Source organism: Cupressus sempervirens, chromosome 6 (assembly GCF_028749045.1).
Source record: "Cupressus sempervirens isolate cs-2001-9-10 chromosome 6, ASM2874904v1, whole genome shotgun sequence".
In the NCBI taxonomy this organism is placed as follows: domain Eukaryota; kingdom Viridiplantae; phylum Streptophyta; class Pinopsida; order Cupressales; family Cupressaceae; genus Cupressus; species Cupressus sempervirens.
In genome coordinates this window covers 575,477,371-575,503,215 of record NC_143123.1, presented here as the reverse complement: position 1 = coordinate 575,503,215, position 25,845 = coordinate 575,477,371, and positions in this window count along the sequence as shown.

Here is a 25,845-nt window from a genome sequence, read left to right as displayed (position 1 = left end):
TCTCTAATGGTAGAGACATATATGGTTGTGGAGGAGGAAGCTTGGAAGCCAAGGAAGGAAAGATCTTCATCACCATTTCATAACCATAGCATGGGAGGAGGTTAGTGCTTCGTGGCATGTTTTCTTCATCTTATGAAAGTGTAAGATGGAAATTGTAAGGGTGCTTCTTGTAGAATCCATGTGTTTGATATGGTGTATGTTGTAAATGTTGTGTATGTGAGTGAGCATGCTGAATCTATATTGCATTTGGTTTTGTTTTCTTGGATTGTGGTTGTGAATTGAATGTTGTGTTGGGTGTGAAGGCTTCACTCACCCTTGGGAGGGAAGAAAAGCCTTGGGGTAAAGGGGTTAGTTGGGCTCAACATTGAAGTTGAGAAATCCTCCTCTTGCAGAGGGGACAATTTTCATGGAGTATGGGCTCCATTGAAGCCATATGCCTTTCTATTGTTCTATGGGAGGTATAAGTAAGGATATGTGAAGAGGAGTAAGAGTTGATAGCCTTGTTGAGACATGTGTTATTATTAGCCCTGTTGTGGCATGTTTCTTGGAAGTATTATTGAAATATTGCAATTCTATTGTTCTGTGGGAGGTATGAGTGAGGATATGTGAAGAGGAGTAAGTGTTGATAGCCTTGTTGAGGCATGTGTTACTATTAGCCCTGTTGTGGCATGTTTCTTGGAAGTATTATTGAAATATTGCAATTGCAAGTTTTGTTGTTTCACATGGATATGGCATTCTCCTCCATGAAGAGCCCACCTTCACCTAATGTTTATGATTCCACCCGTGAATCATTGTGCAAGCCTTGTTTGGGGATTGTAAATGTGTTGTTAAATTGTGGTATTCATGTTGGTTCTTGTTATTGTGATGATGTTTGAATGTATCCCAGTTGAGCCTTGTTTCCCCTAGCGTGGGGGTGGCCTCCTTGAGGCCTAGATTGGGAGGTGAGCCTCCATGGTTCATTAGCTTTGTCTCTCATTTGGAGGTTCTTATTGAAAGATCTTGGAAACTTGGAGTCCTTTTTTTCCTTCCATATGCATAGGAGGAGAATACATTATTGCATTGAGATGAAATAGAGAGCAAATTCTTTCTTCTTTTTTATATGAGTCTAAATGTATTGTAAGAGGATATTACTATCTCAGTTCAACTATCAAATGGAAAGGTTGTGAGTTTTCATGTGTAGTAAAAAGTATTTCCATTGTGCATATTTCAATACGTTGATTTCACCACCTTTGTGTATCGTAAGAGTATCATGGAAGAGAAATCCATTGTAATAATTTTGTTGTTTTATTGACTTGAATAGGAATATCAATCAGGGATTTAGAATACTTGATGATTGAGTGATATGCAAAAGATTTCCAAACTAAATTTGATATTCTAGAAGAGATACTATTGATAGGAAGATTATCTTGTTGAACATTATTTGCATCTCAACTCTATTGCATAACAGTTGTATGTGTATGTTCGAATTGAATCTTGCATGAGAATGCAATGTTAATCCATGAACAATTGTTTTTTAAGACTCCTAATGACATAGATAAGAATATTTTAGATAGTTCATTTATAATCTTGTTACAAAATGTATATCTATGGAACTAATTTAATGTTAAAATGTTAAATAAACTCATTAATCTAGACTATGCATAGTATCTTGAGTAACTCCAAGTTATCATTGAAATAAAATATAAAGAATTACCTTAGATTATAGGAATAGAAAATCAAATAGTTGACATAAATGCTTAAATGTATAAGAAATAAACTCACTGTAGGTGTCCATTTACCTCTGTAAAATTTGTATGGAGAGAGTGAAATATAATACCCAACCAATACAGACCAATAAAATAATCAGAAGAATATGTTGAGGTATCTTCTAATAGAGAAATAATGAATCTCTAGGAAAAAAAAAAATGTAGAATATAACACAACCCAAGAAGTCAATTTTAAGTACATTACATTATGAATTAAATGGGTAGTCAGAAGACCTATGATAATGAACCCCATGTATGGGTGATAGAGACATATGATAATAAAATAATAAACAAAAAAATTAAATTAAATCAAAAGTTGCTGCCCTTTCAAGTCAAGCCAACCGTGACAATGCAAATGCAAAACAAAATAAATAAATAAAAGATTTGGATGTGACTAGGCATCCCCATCCTTCCTCCATTTCTTGGATGCATGAGAATTAAGGTATTGGGCTGTTCGCTATTCTGACATAAGTCAGCCCATTTGGTGCTTACCTTTTTGATAAGAGGGTCAAGATCAAGACAAAATATAAATTCCTTGCTTTAAAAAAAACATCACATCATTGGTAAGAGGATCATAAAGGGAGTAAATGATGGGCTCTTAACATGACATAGCAATGAACAAGAGACACAATGTGTCATAGTTCCTACCTAATGCATAATGGTTGTAGAGGTGTAGATGAGTGAGAATAAGGTTAAATAGTTCTAAATTAACATTGTGAATGCATTAATTTTTTCCTAGAAATGCACTTGTGATCTGATAGGATGACTCATATTTTTTTGTTAAATTCTCGTCCTAGAAATGCACTTTTGATATGATAGGATGGCTCATATTTTGCTGTTAAGTTCTTGTGCTATATTATTATATCTTTGGGCATTTAAGCCCAAGAATAAGAGGCCAAAGTCCGCAATATGTCACTAAGTACTTAAAAGCATGCTATGATAAATACATATGCTTTAGACAAATTTGCACCTTCTACATTGACAACTTAAAATATGTGCAATGAGGAAAGATATCCATATCAATATTTGAATTATAGAACTTGAAGAATTGATGAAGCATTTGGAGTATCACATTGTATGTTTAAGCATACCATGCATGCTACTAGAGAACCATAAGTAGTTGGAAAAACTCCCCCAACTATGTATTATTCTCATCTTGATTATCAAATGGAACTCACACTATTTTTAATCATTAGCACTGGACAAAAACTAAGATAGAGATATAGATAGAGATAAATAGTAGTATAGAATAATAACAACATAAACATATATGTAGAGGAAAAAAGGATAGATAATTTAGAGGAGGAAGATGAAGAGAGATAAAATAGTAAGATAGAGTGATACCAACATAAGTTGTGTGTGTGTGTGTGTGAGAGAGAGAATTAAATATAATTATTTTTCTTAATAAAACAAATAGTCAAAATAAAATCATGGCTATAATAAAAAATTAAAATATATTATATTTTAATTAATGAAACTAAGAATTTTTTTTTAATATTAAAACTCACATTTCTATAAGAAAAAATGAAATGTATTGAAATATAAAAATATTTTATAACTAAAACTAATTGTTTAATTTTACACAATTAGAGAAGGTTTACTATTTAATGTTTTGTATTCTAATTTTTTCATAGAATTTAGTAATTTTTAATTATGAAATAATATCTATATAATTTAATATGTACATTTGTAAATAATAAATAGATGACATATAAATTTGATGTTGATGAATAATTATGATATAATAAATAAGGAATAGAATATAACTATTTAATTTTAATACATAGTTTATTAAAACTTAATAATAATTTATACATCTATTAGAATTGAATTATTTCTTTTTTGTGGTTATTTCTTTATTATTTTTTTTAATATAAAATATAATGATTAATTTAATAGTAAAATATATATTTAAGTTTTAAATATATTTAAATTAAATGATAAATTGTTTAAATAAAAAATATTAATAATAATAAATGATATAATTTATAAATTGTAACACTTATCAATTATACATATTACAAATAGTTTTATAAAATATAATTAAAAAATAATATTGTTTAATTTATTTTTATAAAAGTAAAATAATGGTAATAATTTAGCTACTTTTATTAAAAAATAAAGTTTAAAAAAATTAGAAACTCAAATACAAAGATATAACATATTGAAATTATATTAAAAAGACATCTTTATTAATTATATATATAGAAGTATAATTTGAAGCTATGCATTACATGAAGTTTTAGGAACAAGTCATATCAAATAGTCAAAAATAAACATCAATGTAAAACTGATAATAAATATATTTAAAACAAGAGCTATGATATAGCAAGAGTCCTACCTATTGTTAAAAAAAGAGAGCTAAGAGTTGAAAAAAAAATGCATTACACATGTCATACTTGTAAAAAAAGTTTAGTAATAATATCACAATCTATACAATAAATTCTTTAAAACTTTGAATAAAATATTTTAAAACTATGATATATATATATATATATATATATCTTAATACTTATATTTTGTGGAGGTTTATTTTTTTAAAGATAGAATTTATATGAAATATATTTATTGAAACATAATATTAATTCTCTATATTATTTGAAAGGGAAAAAATACTAGCAAAAATATAACCAATCAATTCTAGAAAAAGATGGAATATAAAAAAAATAAGATTAAAATATGATAACTCAAAAACATTACAAACATAATAATATCATAAATTATATTGGATTTTTAAAAGAAAAAAAGAAAAAAATCACTACCCAAAAAACCAATTAGAAAAAAGAAAAAGCCTTAAAAAAATAAAAATAAAAATAATATAACTCAAAAACATTATAAATATAATATAATATTTTAGAATGCACTCAAACTAATTGTATAAAATGAGGTGAAAACATAAGTCTCTGCCTATATAAGTGGACGAATAAGAAATTAAAAATATTTAATAGATTGTAATAATTAATATTGATTAGACATGTTGTGTGAGGTGGAGGATAAAATGATTGAAAAAAAAGATCTTATCAACTTGGAAAAGATGAAGTTGTAATAAATGCATTCATTAATGTATGATGAAGTTGTAAAAAAATATTTGTATTTTTTGTTGAAGAAAATTAATTTTCTCCTCCACCAAAAATGGCATGGACCAATAAAATGAATGAAATATGCGATTTATAAAATAATAAAAAATTAGAAAAAGATATAAACATTAGAAATTTTATATAAGCTTTTAAATTTTTTGACTTGATTGGTTAGTGTTAATGTCATATTAGCATTAACATGAATGCATAAGTATTCCTCCCATGGGAAGGAACTAATAATTTTCCTAAGCGGCCAGCAAGTAGGGTTGAAGCATATTTTATATTGTTTTAAATATCACCAACTTGCCTTGAAATAAGAGTACCATACGTATGGAAGGCCAACTCTTTGAAGCCCTTCTAGGGGAGATAAATGTTAGGAAGGGGCTGGTCTAAGTCTGACATAAGTCAGCCCCCACCTTACTCCCAAATACTTTGCAAGTATACGTTGGAAAAGGACCCAATTGGGTTCTTAAATTAAGGGGAAACTTAGCCTTGCAAGTCCTTCCCATATAGTTTTCTAGCACCTAGGAAGTGGTGGAAATGTTTGGTGGGGTAGGTGTAGTTAGTAAGTAGGTAAACATATTATGAATAATGTTTAGAATTAGCATAAGTCAAGGGAAGTAAGATGTGTTAGTAAGATGTCTTGTTTTTAATAATTAGTTTATTCTTGTAGGTGTAAGTACAATAATTAGTTTATTCTTGTAGGTGTAAGTTTGGGAAGGGTGATGGGTAGTAGTTTAAGAATGTTTTTTTTAAATTTTTTTTTTTTATGGCTTAGTAAGTAGTAATAAATTAAGGTCAGATTAATGGTTAGTATTAGAATATTATGTCATGGAAAAATATAATATAATTATAATTACATTTAATAACTTTAAGGATATTAGGATTAGTATGGTTCAGGAAATTATAATTGGTAATAAATATGATATAGGATGTAAAGAATTAGTTAGTTAGTGGACTTAGGATATTTTGTAAAAAGAGGTTTGAGTAACATGCTATCTAAGTGTAGAAGATATTAAGTCTAGAATAGTTTTAGGAAGATTAATTTTGGAAAATGTAATGTTTATTGCTTGGATTAACATTTGTTAAGGGTAGCATAGGAAGTTAAGTAATCTAGAAATTTTAACTTTAGATATGTTAATGTTACTTAATTATTTGCTCATTATAGTTATTAGCTATGGTAGATGAAGATATGTGTTATAGTAAGAAAGTATAGGATTAGACAATAATTTGATCTGATTATTATTTGTACGATAATTTTTAATATAGTAGTTTTAATTTTATAGTAAATAATAATAATGTTAGCATATGAATAAAAGATGTATGATAGGAATAGAAGGTATAGGTTTTTATTTATTATATATATATATATATATATATAATTAAATAATAATACTAATAATATCAATATAATGATGTTAATAGAAATGAAATGAATAATTGATAAAACATCTTCTCATTACAATCCTCAGATCTTTTACCACTACACTGTCACAAAATTTAAATCTCACTTACACATCATAGTGTCTCAATTGAGTGCAGATGATAAAGGGCTTATAACCATAATGTCTTAACTTAGTTTTGCATTTAGTAACTAGCAACCAAGTAACCACCTCATAAGGAACTCGAAATCTAGATTCCAAGTGGAACAAACTTCATTCCATCTCCTAACTTTATCACCTCTGAGTTTGAGGATAGATTAAGTATTTTATCTTCAAATTTCTTCCTTATAAAAATAAAAATAAAAATAAAAATTGTTGTGTTTTTGCCTTGTAGAATTTTTGGGCATGACAATATTTCCCACAAGGAAATGGTCAAGTTGAGGTGTCAAATAAAACCATTATTAAAATCCTAAAAAGACTGTCAATGACATTGGGGGTGATTGGCATGTTCAACTAGTCCAACACTATTGGCTTATCATATATCCATTCACAAACCTATTGGAGCCACTCCATATCTCCTAGTCTTTGCAAATTAAGTTATACTTCCCCTCGAGGTTGAATTACCATTTCTTAGAGTTTCATTAAGGGATATTCTTCTAGATGAGGATTATAGAGTATCACACTTAGAATAATTGGAATTGTTAGATAAAAAGAGACTGAAAGTCTTTGACCATTTGAAAGTGTATCAACAAAGGATGTCTCGTCAATACAACAAAAAAGTGAAATTGAGAGAATTTCAAGTGGGTGACCTAGTCCTAAAAGAAACTCCAAAAAATTAAGCTGATAGAGAAAAGAAAGGAAATTTTGAAGCAAATTGGCTAGGTCCTTTTGTGATCATAGTAGTGTTTGGATCTAGGGCATATCAATTATCAACTTCTAACAGGGAGTTATTGGATGAACCTATCAACAACATACACCTTAAGAGATTCTATGTCTAAAATCCTAGTGCAAGGGATGAAAAATACATATAATATCAAAAATACAAAAAATACAAAAAAATTGAAAAATATCAAAAATACAAAAAAAAAAAAAATAAAAAAAAAATATATATATATATATAAAAGTAAATGGTGAAAACCTACAAACAGGTGTCATTTGTGACAAAACTAGCTCCTCTATCTATTAAGATTCCTTTGAATTCTCCATCACTTAGTCCATCCCTTTTGTTAGTCCCTAATCATATGCCATGTACATAACTATAATAAAATTTTGACCATGTATATATCCATAATGAACTTCCATCATAGGATGGATTAGATTGCATCTTCACCCATTCCCCTTTTTTGTGTCTTTCTTCATCAATAAGTCAGTCCAATATCTAACTGGGGGCATGTCCTTGACCAAGTTCTGGAAGTGGATCTTTGAAAATCCATGTCTACAAGGAGGATTCAAAAAAGGATTTTGTTTTAACAATCTTCAAACAAATAAACAATAATCACATGGTTCTTATCAAAACATATGAACAAATCACATCGAGTGATAACATGATCTTTGGCAAGATATTTCTGCATCTAGTGATAGTTTTGATTGATTATTAGAGTAAATTGATTCATCAATTCAATTTCATTATTATCATGCGCTTATGTTATTCTAGGATGTCTCACTAGTATGAGTTAATCACTCCTATTTACCACTGGGACTAGAATAGCCAAGATGGAACATGATACTTTTTTTTGTTTGTTATTTATGGTGTGTTTTCCTATTGTATTCATTGAACCATTTATTTTGAGGTATTTTTGTTTAAGGGTCTTCATGGATCAAATTACATCAATCATGAAGAGTCACATATATCTTTATCTCAAATGTGTTAGTCCTTAGATAGTTTTGACATTTGAGTGTCAACACACTTAATCACTTTTTGTATTGAAGCCAAGCCATAGTGTGTGCCAAGCTTGCATTTCAATAAGTGCCAAGTGACTTAAGGTGATGAGTAGTATATATGCGCCGAGTGATATGTAGATGCTGAGTGAGCTAGAATGCAATATATGCCAAGCAAGCCAAAATGCAGTATATGTCGAGCAAGCCAAAATGTAGTATATGTTGAGCAAGCTAGAAAATCATATATGTGCCCAGCGAGACAGAATGTAGTTGGTGGCAAGTAATCAAGGATAGTATGTGTTGAGTAACATAGAACTTGCATATGATTTTGTGCCCTCACAAACTCAAATGTAAACCATTTTTGGAGTCGACTTAGAAAGATTTCGAAGGAGAAAAAGGATAAGGATGAATCTTTTGCATTCCCTATGCAATTTGCATTCAAACAATTAAAAAATGGAGAAGGTATGCAACCAATGAGAAAAATCCAAGGTATAAGTAGGAATTTGAGATTTAATGTGGATCATAGATTCATACCTAACCCTAAGTCTCCACATTCTTTAAAAAAAAAGTCGAATGCACCATTGTGTGTGTGAAGGAGAATAGTGCATGGGGAGATTATATCAAAATTTCAATGAAAAGAAGGAAAGACTTAGAGGAAAAATGCAGTATTTTTCGTATATAGTTGATCAAAATAACACAAGGGATAAGGAACAAGAATAGATATTAGATCAAAGGATCAAGATCAGAAGAGAGTAGATCAAGTGCCCGAATCTAGCAATGAGAGATTGCATACTATCAGGTCAAATGTTCTAATACTTTCTTACCATTGTATTAGATGTTGAAATCTTATACTGATAGGTTAGCTTAATCGCTAGGTGGAAAAACTATGGAGAAGATGATTGAAAATCCTATGTATTAGGTGGGTTTAACAACCTATTATAAATCCTTTAATAGGGTGGCACTTCATGTAAGTGTTTGCAAATCCTCTAACCAGGTCACTATTGACTTAGTGTAAAGCCTTTAACAGGGTAGGCCTTTCACAGGACAAACCATCAGAAGTCATTGAACATATATTGCTGTAGTGATTTTGTGGGTGTCATCCCCACCCCAGTTTTACTTTCTTATTCTTGGAGGGTTTTTGGGTTACCAAATTTTTGTGTTATGTGTTGATGCATGCTTTCATTTTATGTCTATTTACATATTTACTTGCATGCATGTTAATTTTAGTCATATGTTATTAAGGGTTCAAAAGGATAAAAACTTGTACTTCTGATTCACCTCCCCTCTTAGAAGTACTCTTCCCATTTGAACATTCCAACAATTGGTATCAGAGACTTTGGTTCTCACAAGAAGAAGCCTAATAGCTTGGAGAAAAAAGGTCAGAAGATGGAAGTCTTAAAACTTGGGAAGATCATAGACAATCAAGTGATTGATGTGCAACTAGCTCTATGCAAAGTAGAGGAAGCTAGGGAGGAACTGAGAAAATCCTTGAAAAGAAGAAAGGAGATAGCCATAGCTGAAAATGACATACACTACAAAGAGATTGACACCTCACAAGTGTTTTCCAATGGAGATTCCAAGCAATTTGATGCAACAATAGAAAAATTAATGGATAAAAATAGACCACAAGCTGAAGAAATCAGATTACTCAAGCTTGAACAAGAATCACAAGCCACAATGCTTTGTGAAGTAACTGAACAAAATAAAAGAGCTATTGGAGACAAGGCCATGATAGAATATGATAAGAGAAATCTCATCAAAAGGTTGGAAGAGAAGACAATTGAATTTGAAAAAATCTCAAATATGTAGCTAGACACCTCAAGCCAAATGATGAATGCTCATCATGAGCTAAACATGAAGGACATTGAGATCTCCGCCTTGAAGATGTAGAATGAACAATTGTAGAATGAATTGAAGAGAGAAAAGGAAATAGTAGAAAGCTAAAACAAACCCAATGAGGCCATTAGGTATTTTGAGCAATTGCTGAAATCACCAAGGGCTAGTAATGATACTTTAGGACTTGGCTACATTAGCACTGAACAAGGAGAATCATCCAAGGTTGTAGAAGAAAGAATAAACAAAGGTAAGAACACTAAACCTACTTGTCATTTCTGTGGTAAAAAGGGACATACCTCTAATGTGTGCAGGAGCAAGAATAGTTATCAGCACGATAAGCCCACAAATGCAAGTTTTTGTCACAAGTGCAAAAAGCAAGGACATCAAGCACATGAATGTAGAACCAAGATTATAAGGACACTAATATTTGAAGGCCACTACTACAATTGCAAAAAATATGGACATGGAGCTTTTGAGTGTAGATCAAAGCCTATGTGGACACCAAATCAACCTGCAAGAAGAACCAATCATGGACATCACTACAAGTGAGATTACAATACCAGGTCTAGCTGCCACTATTGTCAAGAGTATGGACATGTTCCTAAAAACTGCATAAGGACACATTTTAGAGGAAGTTACAATAGGTGGCTGAACCAAAATACATGTTTTAGTTACTTGAAGACTGGTCATATCAGTAGGAACTGTCATACAAAGTCAAAAACAGCAAGACTGAAGTCAACAAAGGAAAAGAAAAGGTTGATTTTGAACAAATAAGAGGACAAATGAACTAGACTTGGAAGAAAAAAGGTGAATACAACAAATCTAATGAAGAGATCGCTTCACCCACACTAATACATTAGGGGTCAATTTGCGACGTCAATTTGCAATGGCAGGCAAATGTAATGTGTTTTTGGCTTTTTTTTTTCAATTATAGCCTGATGATGTCACAATTGTGACACTAATGGGATATAAGAGAAAAAAAAAGGAAAACGTTGCTCATTTGTTATACAACATGAACCCTTTTCACTACCAGACACAATGTCGATGAATGGAGGCAAGGGCAAGTTTAAGGGCATGTTTGTACGAGATGGTCACATGAGAATTGGGGCAAAGGAGCATAGAAGAAGACCAACCATCGGTACGAGTGTAGACAATTTAGTTCAATGGGGTATCCAAGGGTGGGGCGCGAAGAACTGGCGAAGGACAGAGAGAAGTGAACGTAGGTTTTCCCTACTATTTTAAGGTCATCCCATCATCTAGTCCATCAATATCCATAACCTCAGTAGCAGTTCCCACCATACTAGGGAAATGATATCACTAGAGCCATTGAAAGAAGATTCGTTGCCCTCTACTCTAGCCGCCTATTTGACATATCGAATAACAAATGGAGGTGCAATAGCAGGTTGTGTTTGATCGGGAAGGTGAGCCATCATTTTAAAACCTTGATGGTTTGCCCCGTTAAAGGTAATCTCTGATTGCAAAGGAGAATTAGATTCCTGCAAATACAATAGCAGTAGTCAATGTAGTATAAGTCTTTCAATTTTTTCTGTGATTTAACAGACACCATCACAAGATTATATAATAACAATAAATTATCCCTGACAGTCACAATGTAGGGTTTAGAGAATTGGACTAAGAAAAAACATCAATATAATGCCTAATTCTCTAGATGATTAGGAATGTGATCTTTGCTATGCAGGATTAGAGTCTAGAGAGAACCACTTGTGAATTTTCAATTTAGCTATTTATAGAATTGATTGTTCATATGGTTCCCTTAATATTAGAGAAACTATTCACTTTATTGCATCGTATGGTCTAACTAGTTACTATAGTTTTTTGTCATAAATCAAAGCTATGCCATTTCTAAACTAAAAGAGTGGTTGGAGTTATCTTTTCTCACATGAAAACAACCAGGTGATTTTTTCTATATGCAAATATGAAGGGATTCTACACTTGAGCAGCATAGAAAAAGTTGCAAAAAATCTCAAGCGAAGAATTGTAGTGTTAAACAAGGAGTGGAACATGGAGTGGGTGTTTTGGGGTTTGACAATTGTTTCTTCTGGTTTAGTTTTGTTCCTGCTCAAGATTGCAATAACAATATGGTGGAAGCCTTTACAATTGAAAAAGCACTTTGAAGACCAACGAATCAGGGGTCCTCCATACAAACTATTCCATGGGAATACCATAGATATATCCAGGCTCATCGATGAGCAGAGAGCAAAACCCATGCCTGCACTCTCACATGATATAGTCCCTCACATTCTTCCCCATATTTACCAGTGGACCAAGACCTACGATACACTTACTATTCTCCATTAAATAAAGAACATAATGCTGACATTACACATGAATACATAAACTTATATGCACTTTTAAGCATTGTTTCAATACAAAATACCACATTGATTTAGAAGAAACCAAGTTTCTCCATAAGGAAGAATATTATTGTGAGTGGAAATTAAGAGGTATTGTTGAAATTAATAGGCATTTGCATAATCCCAATAGAGACAAATGGTGAGGTTTAAGTTACTCCTAGCAACCTATTGTAAATGCTCACAAATAAAGTTGTACACATTCATTGGTTTCTTCTTCCTCCCAATTTATTGCAATCTCTTGGCTTTTTTTATGTATTTTTTTTGTACTTATTAATGCACCTGACCTTAAAAACACTGTATCACTCACTTGTTTTTTCTTGCAATGAACTCTAGCATTAGCAATGTTACAGATTTTAGCTATGATAGAAATCTTTATCTCCAATTTTTCTCTATGTATTGAAATTGAGATAATACCTATGGATTCTATTTATAGTTGGATATTTGAGATAATATTATATGAAGTGACATGTGTATATTTCAAATTAAAGATAGCAGGCTTCCACAATCCACATTGAATTCTGTAGTATGTTTCTAGAATTTGATTGTGTAACATTATTTTTATAATTAACTTTTCAAATCATACACCATGATCCAATTTTTGGTTAATTGAACTCTTTCATCTTGATGATGGATCATGGAGTATGACTCAGATGGTAGAAAGCATGTTTTAGAGCTAGAGGATGCTATCTCAGTAGTATGAATAGCAAAGCAGCTAGGAGCTAGAAAAATTCATGTTGAGGGTGATTCACAAATCATTGTAAATGCAATAATAAAAGGGACATGGCGGCTTAGCACTTGTAGAACTACATAGATCAAATTAATGTAGAATTAGCTTCTATGGATGACTCCAAATTATCACATTTGAGAAGACAAGGCGATAAAGAGGTCAACACCATGTCCGATTGGGCACTATAAACTTCATCCATTGTGATTATTTCTTTCCTTTCTTTTATTGGCCACCACTAACTTCATCCATTTAATGAGGTATGCAGGCAACTATAGTGATGTGATGGGAGTTCTTGGCGATCCTTGTCGAAAGTGCCATGTAAGTACCATCAATTAGGTTGATAATGATTAAGAATGTTTGTCTTGTGTGCCCCCAGAATTGAATCCTCGATACAAGATGGATTTGGTAACCACATTGTTTTTTGAGAGGCTTTTTGCAATTGGAGTGATGGAAATTGCTTTCACTCTCACTTGCACCAAGCAACAAAATTCTTATCATGGGAAGAGTAAGAAGACTAGGGTTGATAAAATGTTTAATTTTATGGACAATAAACTAATGGAGAGTGTTTTGCTTTTGCTGAGGGAGCTGTTCCACCAAGTTGAGAAATATCACAAAACAAACACCGACATCCATTCCAAGATCATGGTATGGGCTCTGCAGTTGGATGATCATGGTATGGGCTCTGTAGTTGGGCATTGGGTGGAATGAAGGAGCTTTTTGCAAAGTCCATTCCAAGAATTGGGGTAAATTTGGGTGAAAAGAAGAGTGGACTGCTGAGGATTAAGGCACCAAGTACATGCCGTTTTTGGTGGTTTGATGAAAGATTTAGAAATAAGAGGTTTATAAAGGCCAAAAAGGGATAGTTTACAATGAAAATGGTGGTAACGATCAAGTTCCTGGATGAAGACATAGAGAGCTTTGTTTTTCACTTTATGTCACATTTTCCATATCATTCAACATCCTTGAACTCTTAAGAATCAATCCTCATAAATTATTATGAGATTAATCTAGAATTTGAAGATTCTTAAACGTAAACAACTTTGGTGAGAGAATGTTTTACAACTCATTAAAAGACAAGTTGAGAAATCCTAACTCTGCTAGTTCTCCAATCCAAATTGAGATACACCCCTAAATTTTGTTTTGCAAGTCAAATACTCAAAGTTTTGTGCAATTTGCAATAGGAGGAGGAATAATATGATCTCCATCTTCACTGCCAGCTGGCCTTTCCTGGCTTTTCTAAACCTTTTGTTCTAGAATCTTCATCAAAACACAATAGAAATGGTGAGTACTTTGTGGCCTCAATTTTTTGAAGGTCACTATACTTATCCCCCAAATTTATTCCTAATTTTGGGATGTATTTCGCTAAGATTTTATCAAATCCTCCCAGTGTCTCCCTAGGAACAATTGTTTCCATAATTAGCCTTATGATGGCTTTATCTTCACCTAGCTAGAATGCTCAAGCCATAATAATGAAGCAAACATCTATGTTGGTTCTATGTCTATCCTCAACTTGGTGGAACATTTTCCCCTGCAGAACCAAGATGATGTTTGTTGTTCACAAAATTGAACATGATTATCAAGTCTTAACCTTTTTCTCTGCCCACGGAATGGGTTTTTCTACTTAATGCAAGTGAGAGTAAAGGAAGTTTCCATATCTTCAAGTTGTAGAGCACTTCACAATTGGGATTGAAAGAACCAAAAAAACACTCACAAAGTTTTTTCTTGAGGCACTCAAAACAATCATTCTCCATCATAATCAATCTGCTTGCTAGTGATCACTTGTCATCGCATCATAGATCACAATGAACTTACATCGCATCTCCGATGTCACCAGATGCATTAAATGGCTGTAGTTATTTGTGGCCAAAAGAGGGGTAAAATTATCACGGAGGATTTCCCATATCCATCCTTAAAGCTTGGAAATCTTCTAGAATGATTTTGTGTACTTTGAGAGTTAAGGCCCAGTTTGACAGTTTACCAGCTTCCTTATTGCCTTGCCTTCTTATTTATTTAGAGCATCTACACACACACCAAACTACCAATTAGGGGTATCAATTCAACTTGTTTGCAAAGTTTTCTCCTTTCCCAATTCATCAACACCTTTCCCTTTCAGGGCTTTCTATGCATCTATCCTATTCTCCAATCCCCTCAATACATGCCCACTGACTCTTTAAACATATCTGATCCACTCTAACTCATGGAAACTTATGATCCATCTATTCCTTCTAACTAAACACACATGTTCCCTCGTGAAAATAATGGCTCCCTTGAATTCTTACAACACTAACTTGACTTTTGATTAGACTCATTTCATGGGCACTTTCCATTCCTTCATAAGACCTTACAAAATCTATAACTCTTCCAATACTCTGAACCATTGGATTGACTGCGACTGCCCCATCATGCACTTTTGAAATTGACACCTTATATTTATCCTTACAAATTGGATTCTCAATTTCTCACCCACACTATTAGCGCTCAAAATTGTAGCCCTAATTTTGAGCACCGTTGAAAAAATCATGCCCTAAAGTGCCTTTTATGCATATGTGGTTAGTTGTCAGTTTGAGGCCTAGATGGTGTTTAAGTGACTTAACACCTTCCATTTGACATGTTCATGTGATCCACAATGTTATTTTATCATCCCGAATCATTTTGTGAAGTCCCATTTTGAGCTAGTGTCAGAAATTTGCAATTTTGCCGAAGTGTCAAATAGCGACCAGAGGCCTAGTTTGCATTTGAATATCTTTTGCCTAGGAATGTGTCATGACTAGCCACTTTGGGAGTGTTTAATTTCCACAAAAAAGAATCTATCTTTTAGTTTTCAAGTTATTTCAAATTCGTTTGACTAGGTTTCAAACCCCTCAAAGTTGGTCAGTTACTGTTTTGTACATTTGTGTAGTTGTTCACAATTCTGGGAAGCCCTATTCGACCAATGATATCTTTGACCCAGTTGATCCAAATGAGGAAATTCTTTTTGCACTATGTTCTAGGGGTCAGATACTTCATATGTTCAAATTTTGAGGTCATGAAAAATCCATTCGATCAATTTGCTAACATGATTAAAAACCCAGTTTGCATTGTTTTGTTACGGCTAAGGCATCCAGATTGATTTGCATCCCTGTTCAACACATTATAACTTTGATCCTGTGATTGGTAAGCCTAAGTGAACTGTACCATTGTGTTATGTCCTAAAAATCCTTGAAGTATGCCAGTTCTTAAGTCATGACGAATCCTTCTACATACTTTCACATGTTCGTACATTTGCTAAAAATTACTTTTTGACACATTTGCCAGTTAAAATTTCCAAGTGCCTATTTTTGGAAATTCGCCAAATGTGCCCTATGATTCGTCATGAGCCCAAAACATGGAATTATATTCTCTTCATGGAAAAGAACTTATATCCTAGTTTTCAGAACCCCAAGTGATCAATAACCCAGTTTATAATGGCAAACTTGAGCCCAGTTTATGTTTTTTAACATTGTCTGCAGGTTAATTGAGGTATGGATGTTCGATAATTAAAATCTCCCGACTGAGATTTCATCATGGGCTAAAAATTTGCAATATGATAGAGTGTGTAGGATTGAACACTCGTGCCAATTTTTGTAGCCTGACTATTTGATTGAGATAGTTTTTAAGCCTAGCTGGCGGGCCTCAAGACACAAATTTACAGTTTGCAGGTAAGAAGTGATATGAGTTTTAAATTTTAGTGCTTGAAATTAAAAAGGGGACTTCATCTATAATGCAACAGTTAAAAGGATTTACTATGTTTTGAGAAGCCATTAAATCAATTGATTTAAGGTATGCAAAAAGCCATCAAATGCCGACTATTTCAATTTGGCATAAATAATCATAAAGAAGGGGTCGACAATGCAACAGAGGAGCATAAAGTATAGAGGAAGAATGAGAAGATTGCAATTTTAAGGAGGAGAACAAGCCAAAAAATTATTAAAACATGGGAGCTTTAGTGAAAACCCGCATATGATCAAGAATAAATGAGAAATACAAGAAAGTGCATGCAACAACGAATAGACCAAAAGGAAAAAACAAAATAAATTGGTTTTTTTTTGGTTTGTTTTTAAAGCCAATAAGAATAGAGATATTCTTAAGTGCAGGAACCTTGTGCATTGAAATCCTTAATGTGATGGAAGAGCAATAGATATTAAAGATATCTAATAAAATGGAGGTTTAGTGGGAATGTTAGAAAAGCACAAAGCAGCAGTCGCATGTCATGATAAAGGCGAAAGTCACTGTTAGAGTGAGGAATCCCAAGCCACAGTCCACTTCAAAGGAAAATGTAGGGGCATGTGAATGGAGTCATCCATGTAAAGGAAGGACATTGCCTATCTCAATGTCATGGCCTACGCACAGGCAGGGAAACTGCCGTAAAACATTGTAGCTCACGTGATCAAGGAGGCAGAGTCCTCACGTTAATGACAAGGGGGAGTTTTTTATTTTATTTTATAATAGCTCCATATTTTAATTGCAGGGGAGGTGCTAGAACAACAATGAAGGGAAGAAGCTCTATTAAAATCTTTACATAGTCGTCCTCCAGTTCACTACTTTCCATTGCCAATGGGAAGAATTCATCTGAACCAATGCATAAAAATAATGATCATGTTGAATACATTTAGAGGCTACCGCATTATGAAAGAAAGACTCAGAATTAGGGAAGTGAGAAAATCGTTTGCAGGAGCCACCCATGCAGATAACAAGGAATGCGTGAGAGGAAAGCCTATTGTGGTTTATCCCATATTGGCTGGGAAAAACACATTCTAATAGTTTAAATACTATTCTTTGCATATCAAATTGTGTCTATAAGACAGGTGCCTTTTGGAAGGCAGCTTCATGTGCATGGGTCCCAGACAGCTATGTGGTGATGTCAGCAGGGTCCAAAGCTTAATTTTGAACAGGCACGCAAATAAAATCTGATGACATCAACAAAATTAGGTGATCAAAAAAGGTAGGAAATCCAGCTAGTCGCTACCTCGCTAGCCAGAAAATCTTGGCAACTCTGGCTAGCGAAGTAGCAAGGTTGCCAGAAAAAACATAAAATCCGACGAACAAAGGTTGAATTCGAGCTTAGAGATCACGCCACATGGATAATCTGACGGTCGTCGCTAACTCACCAAATGAAAGTTGCACGAAAGTTATTGTAGCGAGATAGCGAGGATGGATGCAGTAATGACACGTGGTGAGCAAGTTTCTGAGACTTGTTAGATTGACATGTGGCAGATGGTCAAAAGATGGAAGGGTAAAAGAAATTTCAAAAGTTATAAAATTAATTTTTTTCCTCTCATATGCACGTACTGATTATTTTAGATAAAGTTTGATTTAAACATAGTTCAAACTTTATAATATTTCTAATTTTTGAAATATTCAAGTGTTTTAAAAGCCATGGAACATAGGTCTGATTTTCAAACAGATATAACTGGAGAAATCTTCAACCAAAATGTGCACTCCAATATATCGTCAGAATCAGGAGAAGACGAACTTTTTGATTCTAGAGTCAGTTTTTGCACAGGTGTTAGTCTATTTGAGCTATAGGAGGATTTGTCTCAAGTACCTAAATTGCAACCATTTTCAGATATCAAAGTCCAGAATTGTTTTTCAACATGGTAATGACTTGAATATCAGTAGCATACAATGAAAATGCAGTTGGGGTCACATTTAAGTCAGTTATTTGGGGAGTTCACCAGCATTTCAATGGGTAAATCAGATATTTTGGTGACTCAGTAAGGGATTTCATCATTCAGCTGGGGATATTTTGCAAATCAGTTACAATGTAATGATGAAACAAAAGATCAGATGGGATGAAAGAAGAAAGAGGTTACTCAGTTGCACAGGATTGATTTTCAAGTGGACATTTGTTAAGTAAAGATCAGATCCAAGATTTCTTTCTTGTCTATATATTTCTTTCTCTGATACTTGGTAGGGGTTCTAGTTTCTGGAAAGAAAGAGTTCATTGTTGTGATACCATTAGGGATTCCAGTTTTTGCACTGTGAGACCATTGGTTCCAGTATTTTGACATGTTTCCATGATTGTGACACCATTTTTCTTCAGTAGAACTCTCACGTGAACAACATTGTAGAGATAATATAGATAGTTCTGAGTTATTAGGTTGTTTCATGTTTCAATTTTATGCATCTGAATGTATAGTTTCAAGGAAATGAATACATATGAGCAACAATTTCACTAGTTTTGTTCTGGTTCTTGTCTCCTGTCTCAGCAATTTGTAAGTCTTATGTGGTTTTGGAACAAATATTTGAGACCCATTTGTATCCCTTTCAAGTTGTATGTCTGATGTATTTTACTATTGGACCAAAGGGCCAAGTAAATGCTCGATATGTTTAAACAAGGTTACTGGTTGTTTGAGAAGGATATCTTGTGAGAATGAGATCTGAATGAACACTGATGTCTGAATCACAACGTGGTTGGATAGATCTAATGTCTGGGTATATGAGATACATCCTAATGTCACAGATGTATGTTTTGAATTCATGGAATTGCCCAATGGATTAGGCACTAATAAGTTATAGGATCATTGGTTATACTGTTGCATTTTTGAGGTTTTTCTGAATCAACATCTTTAATCAAATGAATTTCCCTTTCATGTTGAAGAGCTATAAACAGAATGCCCTCACTCAGCTTACGAATTTCATTGTTTTGCATCTAGCTATTGCAGATATATGTTATTTCATAAGTTATTAGGAGAAATAAGGGTTTTATTTGCTTCATAATAGCTTCATTGTATGCTTTGACAACTGGTACCATATAAGGAATCTATAGGTTCACCCGCCTAGGTTTTACAGAGCCTGAAGTGCAGAAGGAGTATAGCCTTATAGTTGGCCTAGTGTCTAAATGGACATGTTGAAAATGGGAGTTAGCTGCCCCTAGATGTGTTTTGTTCTCATCAAGGTAATTGGAAATGGGTAACATTTTCAAACACCAACACACACAAAGGACATTCCTATATCACTTGATTCATTAGCTTTTATAACCTTCAACAAACCAAACAATCCAATCCTTTGATCCCACTCGGAACACATAACATTAGTTCACTGTCAAATTGTGATAGGTATTCATTATTCCATTAAGATAGTCACAAAGTGGTTCAGAGACCCTCTGATTCCCAGCCATTAGGATACAATTAGGATTCATCCTTACATGCAGTTATAGCCATTATACCTTCAATAAATTTCCTATGTGAGCAAAATCATGACTGATTTATCATATCTCTATTTTATGCAATCAGAGACAACTTTTCATCGTTTTGTTTGATCAAATACACATGGATTCTTGTCCATGGGTTCCTGCAAAGAAGAGGGAAAATAATACACCTTTTTCCCCACCATCTATTTGAATTTGGGGTCTTGGTCCACATTTTATATTATAGATTTATTTGTACAAAGTTACAGATTACCCTAGTAAGGGTTTGGACAGCTTACACAAAAAGTTGAATATCTTTTCATCCACTTAATGAAATTGAGTGCTTCAAAAACCAAAATAAATTAGATTTGACCCTCTATCATCTACAACAAATGGATCATTAGATGGGTACCAATATTGCTAGAAAAGGACACAGAAATCAGACTTCTTTTTTACTGATCAAAGTAAGGATTATGTAGGAAACCTTGTTTGCATTGATTGCCAAACTTCATGTATCAATTTGGGTCCCTGTGTTTGCTCATTACAATATTATTTAAACTTTGGCTTAAAAATATTGTTTTCCATTACATCATTGGTCTAAATTATCAATGTAATTTATTATACTTATTATGCCCTGCTAGGAACTTAATTAGTTTTGGCCTTTAATCTAAGCTTGAGGTGTTCTTGCATGATACTCCCGAAGAGAAGAAGTCTAAAGTCCTCTTAGAGAAAAATTAATCTAAATCAATACATTTCTTTCTAATTTCTTCCTCTAGCATCCATGTGGCTTCCAAGTTTTATAGTCTGATCCATTATCAATTATTTTTTCCCATTACACCTTGTGCCTTGTCATTTTGGATTCTCTAGTATCCATAATAGCTTTAATCTATATTTCCTTTGTCAATGGTAATTCATACACCTAGTCTTTATCATTTAGAGTTGAATATGTTTGTTTAACACCTTCATCCATAAAATATTTGAACATGGTCAAATCTTAGATATTGAATATAGGAGAAAGATGTATATAAGGTGGTTACAACAACTTGTAAAAAATTTCTCCATACTTTCCCAGGATCTTGTAGTGACTAGTATTTCCCATTATAATCTTACCCTAACTATCTTTGGAAATTCTCTCCCTATTCAAGTGTATCATTGTTGTATATCTTTTCTCCTAACATTTTGGTTGGTTGTAAACACTTCCATAAATTAGCTCTCACCTTTTCATGAGCCTCTCTCATTGCTTCTACTATATCTTCAGCATAAGAACTCCTCTTATCCATACTCTTCATATCCCTCAATTTAAAATATCCTCTATCTCTTTTGATATACTATCTTAAAAGGACTAATACCATTTCTCCTATTTGTCCATTCATTATAGGTATATTGTTCCTATGGTATTAATGCATCCCATTCTTTCCCATGATCCTTTGTTGGACACCTTGACATATTTTTGTTAAATAACTAAGGAGGGAGGGGGGCTCAATTTTCCTCGGCTATCGAATAGGGCCTTAAAAAACTCTCAGCATCTTACAAACTTAAACTTTTCCTATATCAACTTGGTAACTATATTAAAACTTCATAATAATATCTAATTCATCCTTCACTAGTAAATTGTTAGCTTTCACCAAGTATCAGAGTAATAAACTTTTAACTATATACTTCATGTACTGAGTTACATCAACAAGAAGTATACAAAAAATAAGAATAAAATAACATGTAACACAATAATCCACACATTTAAACACAATAATTTTTAACATGAAAACCCTATTAAGAGAAAAATCACCTATGACCAATCACATCAAATTTGTAGTATCAGATCTCACTTCCTTTCCTTTACTGATTATTTTCTCCTTGTTATGTATTCATTCATTTCTATCCCTTGTCAACAATGCATATGTATATTTTAGCTCTTCCTTAGCTCGTGTTTAGATGTTCTCTTATACCACGATCTTCCTTCCTTCCATACCTACACATTTCATGTTTAGATCTTCTCTCCCTTTGAAAAAAATGCCAAAAAAAAACTAAAAACTTTAATATAATGGTAGTTGTACCTTGTACCTTACATGTGCTAATACATTTTTGTTTTAATAAATCTTTGCTTTCTTTCTTTCATCTTCTTCACATATTTAGGACTACATAAAGAGTGAACTCCTTCTTCAACTCCAAATAGATATTCCCAGGGTATATTGGTTGTAGTGTTTCTTTATTAATTTTTCGCTCTAGTTTTAACAGTCCTAGCTATCTTTTTGTGTACTATTTTCTCTATTTGGTGTGTATGGTTAGCTCTGTGCCATGAATCTACAAATATGAAACCCTAGTCTACTATAGAAAGCCTACACTACATCCCTAGTTTTGCCAATAAAAAACACTACATCTTTGTAATAAACTTGATGAACAGCTTCACAGTTTCTGAAGCCAGATGTCAATGCAAATTTTGAGCCACCTGATGAACAGCTTCACAGTTTCTTGGATTTAAGAAAAAATCATATATATGCATGTTCTTGTGTCTAATGTCATATGTTGCATAGTAATTAATATCTCTTGTACAGATTACACTGATGTTGGTATATATTATGCTCTCTTCTGTATTAGAACATTCTAACCTTTTATTTATGGATATGGTGCTCGATTTGGTCACAATGTAATATGTATCTAGTGTCTCATTTGTAATATTTGGTTTAGTAACTACATAGATAAGCTTAATGTGATTGTTATAAAAATATTTTTATGTAATGGTGTTTCATGTACTGGCCAAGGCTAGTTTGAAGGCCACCCACTTCAATACCCTGCTAGCATTTATAGATACAAAGTTCTATGATATCATGAAAAATAATAAATATAAAAAATCTCATTCTCTTTGTAACATTTTTGGCTTTCATTTTAATTTCATCTTTTCTTCTATTGTGATAGGTAAGCTGGAGAGAAGTGCTATATTGAAGGCCATATGTGGAGGATTTAAAGAAACTGCCAAACCTCTAATTTGTTTGACTAGAGGTAGATTCCTGATTCTTTGCCTTAGAACACTATCATCTTCAAAATCCTATATGAAATCTATATGACCATTTCATTTCTTCAATATGCCCTACGGATGTCCCTATCTGACTATATATCTTTTAATTGCATATAATAACTAATTTATGTGCTTTTTCATGACTATGTTTGACTCATATAATTGTAATCTCTCTAGCACTATGATGTCATTTAATATGTCTTGCTAAAGCTTGTAAATTTTGTTCCTTTTGCCATGTCATGTAATATGTCTTGCCTTATAGCTTATATGTTTTGAAATTGCTGCTAGGCTTTGTCGCTTGTATAATTTGATTGCTGGAGAGCTCCTACAGCTAAGCAAGAAGGCTGTTGCATGAGTTATAGCTGCGCGCTCGTGTATGAAAATTGTATATTTTTTAATCTAATGCATATTTTAACTAGACTTTTAGCTTATATATTTTGAAATTTCTTTTAGTGGCTTAATGTTGTGAGGTCTCTTGAAATAAGACCTTCAGGCAGTTGGTCAAAGTTTTACAAATAATCTTATCTACAAATTTGCTTAGAACAATTGACTGAATGTTATAAAAGGTGATTGGGTTAAATGTATTAGGAATAAAGTCAAAGAAATTATTTTTAAAATATTAAAGTATTTAGCTAGGTCTAAGAAGATTTTTGTACTTTTGACAGTTTTGCTTAGTTTGTGAAAGTTGTAGACTGAAGTTTTCATAGCTCAATTTTTTCTTCCTGTGAAGAACGATCATGTCAGATAATATAAGTGAAGAACAAAATAGGGAGACAATCGCTAGATTATGCTCTAACTTGTGAAGAAAAGGTGATGGAAAATGTTATTGTCCTTGCAAAATTTTTAAGGGCTTAAACCATAGAAGACTGCTAATCAAAATAGTTAAGAGACATTTTAGGGAGAATGGTCACATTGAAGGGGGGCATGACTATCATCTATTGGTAAGTTGTTCATTATATCATTTTAACAATTTATATACATATGAAATCACTTGATGATGAGTTGATTATCATGGTTTATTTATGTTAATCAATTTTATATAGGTTGATCTCCCGAGGGAAGTACATGATATGAACCACAACAATTCGAAGAATATGGTTTTCAAAGTGGAGGAACATGGAGGTGCGAATATCCAAGGTGAAGATAATGATCCCATGGAAGATGATGATCATGCGCCAGAAAACACAATTGAAGATGATGGTATAAATACATTGATCCATGACACATTTAGTCCAAGCATATTTGATCATGATGATGATGATAGCCTTGATGTACCTCTACTTGAGAAGGCATACAAGCCCCTATACAAAGACTCCCAAACAACTCTTCTCTTTGCTGTATCATTGTTGTTGAACTTGAAGGTTATGAATAGTTTATCCAACATAACAATGTCACGTATGTTAAGGTATGTCATATATGTCTTTATAGTTAACAAAGGGTGAATAATGTACCACTAATATTGTTTATATTAACAACTTATATTTTTTTTTGTAGATTGATAGGCGAGTTTCTATTACCACCATCAAATATTCTACCTCACTCATATTGAGAATTATCTGTTGTTATGAAAGATATTGGAATGGATTATGAAGCAATACATGCTTGTCCCAATGATTATATTATATATTATAAAGAACATGAATTTGCAACACAATGCCCTATATGTCATACGAGTAGATATCGAACATATCGACTAACAAAAAAGGTGCCTCAAAAGGTTTTTTGTTACATCCCCGTTATTCCACAGATGCGATAATTATTCAAGTGTAGTAGCTTGGCTCAATTTATGGATTATCATGCATGCAATAGAAGTTGAGATGACATTATTCGAATCCCTATGGATGGTTAGGCATTTGTGCACATAGAGGAAAAGTGGCAACACTTCAAAGAAGAACCTCGTAATCTCAGGCTTTCATTGGCAGCAGATGGTGTCAATCCATTTCGAGAGATGAGATCTGTTTACTTGGTGTGGCCTATTTTTGTTATCAACAACAACATTCCTTCGTGGATGTCAATAAAGAGGGAGCACATTATGTTGACAATGATTTTTCTAGGTATCTTATCATTTGATAGTTATTAATTTACATGTACTTACAAATATTGCAGTAAAATGGTCACAATAATTATGTAATGTTACTGTTCATTCAAGTAGGTAAATATCAAGTAAAAGATATGAATGTATATATTGAGCCTCTTATCGATGAGTTGGTGGAGTTATGGAATAGTGTCACTATGTTTGACGTGTCTAGACCAATAGGACAAAGACAATTTCAATTCCATGCAATACTTGCATGGACAATACATGATGCCCCAAGGCTAACACATTTTTGTGGTATGTTATAGTGAATTCAAGTTGAGCACGATAATTCTAATTATAAAAATCAACATATTTAATAATCCAATTATATCATTATCTTGTAGGTCTTCAAACAAAGGGAAAATTTTCATGTCCATTTGTGGTCCAAAGATGACATCTCGTCATTCAAAAAGTTTAGCAAAGTAGGTGTTTCATGAGTGTAGACACTTCCTCCATAGGAATCATAAGTATTGAAGTACGAAAAAACATCTTTTCAATGAGAAAGAAGAGACTACATCAAAGCCAAGAAGAATGACACCTTGCCTATGGAAGTTAGAATATAATAGAATTAATCATCGAGGTAATGTC